Source organism: Ischnura elegans, chromosome 4, assembly GCF_921293095.1.
Source record: "Ischnura elegans chromosome 4, ioIscEleg1.1, whole genome shotgun sequence".
Taxonomy (NCBI): domain Eukaryota; kingdom Metazoa; phylum Arthropoda; class Insecta; order Odonata; family Coenagrionidae; genus Ischnura; species Ischnura elegans.
The window spans coordinates 9,641,088-9,644,112 of record NC_060249.1 but is presented as its reverse complement, the minus strand read 5'-3'; positions in this window follow the sequence as shown (position 1 = coordinate 9,644,112).

Below are 3,025 nucleotides of genomic sequence, written 5' to 3'. Positions count from 1 at the left end.
AGTTTTCCTCGTTTGATAAGGTATTAATAATCATTATTTAAGCCAAGCGCTACCTGCTAACAGGGTACTCTGTTACCTGCTAGCATCCTGCGTCGTATCAGCTCTCAGAGCCTCGCCCCAAGGTCACCTCACTTGCAGCAGCGGGAACCAGAACGACGTCACACGGAGTTTTTCCCATCATTCCTACTTAGCCGTCGCGTTTTCGCGCGCTTGAAAATTTTCACTTTTCATTTAATCGCGAAAAATAGATGTCGTCATTTAAAAGTCTAAAAGCATGAAATACGTACTTCAGGGGTATTAATCTTTCGATGTAGGCAATAAAAAATAATAGGAAACCACCCTATTATCAGCTTCAAAAGATGGTCATGTCTCACTACATGTCCCCCTCGGGCTCAAATTGTATCTAGATTCGGGATTTACCCAGCCAGGCTGTGTTTTTCACTAACCCTTTGCAGAACCTTTCCATTTAAACCGAGTCAGAATAACAAATTATTAGCATGCGCCTGTTGCACCATAGTTCAAATGAGTTGATTTTTTATTTCTCTTCTACGCTTAGAGCCCATTTCTCGCACCCGTAGAGTATTACACTCCATTCGTATGTTTTGAAGATCTTTCTTATTTGTGAATTGTTACATTGGAACATGAATATCTTCATTTTTTCTTTGCACGCCTTCTTCACTTGCCTTGTTCTACTCTTGATTTCTTCCCTAATTCGTCCATCACACATTATTTAATGTCCTAAATACACATAGGAATCACTTCGATCAATGTGCTGGTTATCGGACATTGCTTGCGCCCTAGCTTGCCTACCGAATACAGTAGCGGGTAGTAGAAAAAACCTGATGGGGGGCGCAAAAGATATCTTGAGTTTCCTTTACTTTTATCCTAATAAAAAATAATCAAGTCACATGCAGAGATTAAGAAAATGTTAATAAAATTTATTACACACATACACAAGACAATCCTACCTTATGATATAAAAAAGTTACCATTATGGTTCTGCAATGTTTGGCAATACGGGCGGCCCCGCAAAGGGGGGGGGGTCCCCCTGCGTTAGCATTACCTTTGTTTTGATAGCATTGATTTTCATGTAGTACTCTCAACCCATAATCTCATTCATATTCTCTATCATTATTTATAGGTCTTTTTTTTTCTTTTCTGCAAATATTGCAATGCCGAAAGAGACATACTTTGATATCATTAATATACACCTAGTTGACAGCGCAATGTATCGAACATGCTCATCGGAACGACCAGGAAGAGTTTCTCAAGCCTGGCTGTACAAGAGAAAAAAAAACTTCATCTTTAGAATCGCTCATTATGAAAATACTTGGTACTTTTCCAACTACAAGAGTAAATGAAGACAGACCACCATGTCTCCACCGTTTATTATCATCATGGGTAGGTCTTTACTAGCTGAGAATGTGTTTTTTTTTTGTAAAAAATATTATTTTATTAAAAAATGTATCTTTATTTTAAAAATGCGTTTTATAATGAGTATGGTACTAAAATAAGCGCCAGTTGAAACCTTTAATAATTAAATATGATTCAAAATGTACAGAAAAAGGTTGGAAAATGGAAGCTTTACTTGAAGATTTGGTCAACTAAGGACATATTTCACGCAGTAAAAAATCTGACAACGCGCATTTGCTGTGAAGAGGATATTGCTTTAATTGTAACTTCTCAGAAAATGAGCTCACACTCAACAAAAATGTGCCTCACTGTAGGCAGGGGCGGATTCAGCATCAAATTTGGTGGGGGGGGGGGGGTTCATGACCTGGGTCAGGGGAGTATGGAGTACCTCCAGGGAGAGAGGGGCGTTCTCCCGACTGAATATTTCTTAAACACCCATTTTTTACGCATTTTGGAGCCGATTATTTAATGTTTATTTTTAAAAACAGATGAAATTCAACATTTTTTAACATAAGGAGACCAAAACTATTAAACTGATAAAAATTTTAAAATTTAGTTAAAATTTTGAGGGAGTCGTGACACCTACAACCCCCCTAAATCCGATCCGTGGCTGTAGGCGTCTGTATTATCATTATCACTCATGTTACGCATCATCCAGAAATTTATAAACCTCTTGTACAAAAAGTAAGTTCGTCGAATGTGAGTCAGATGTGGGCATTTCAAGCATTTACAAGGAGTCGCAGCTGGAGAGAAAAGCGGGAAGTGAGGCCAGGGTCAATCAGAGGGAGGGACGACGGTCAGTGATTCACGAAGGAGTCCACCACACGAGCCAATTAGATCATCACGCCCGCCAAACAGTTCAGTGATCCAACTCGAAGTTAGGTTCGTGTATGTGAGGGTAGAGCTCACAGCAGACTAAGACAAATTGCACACGTAGAGGAGAAGCGTGCTGGCCCAGGGCTTGGTGGTAGAGCGTTAGACAGCTGGTCTCAGGGTCCCGGGTTCAAAACCGGGTGGAAGCCTTCGGGCATCCCATTTGAAATCCTCGAAGTGCAAGGTGGCTCAGGAAAAGGAACTGCCCCCTACCTCTAATGTGTGATATTCACACGCCTGCGGGCTAATCCGGGTTGAGCTCTATCCTCACATAACCATACCAACCTCCAGGTTGAATCACCGATTGAATTTTAAATGGCCAATTCGTTTCCCTGGCCTGTCACCGACTGCGAGGGTTTTTGGGGATACCCAAAGTCTTATTGCACATTTAGGAAATAGTTTGAATAGAATGATATTTACGCAAATTTCACCCTAAGTTTCTTCACTTAGACCATATACCAAGTTATATATATTTACTTATATGGTCTAAGTTTCTTCAAGATAACAAGTGAATAAAGATATGCCGAGTATATTTTATACAGCATAAACATACGGCTGAGATCGATGGCAAACAAATGTAAGGCAAGAGGACAAGCGCTCTAACCATTAGGCCAGGGGCCACCAAAATATACAATTTAAAGGCCACATAATATATCTCTCACATTTACGCGGGCCGAAGGAATAAAAAAACACAGCCCGTAATTAAATTTCCTCAGAAATTAGAGCATAAACATGGATA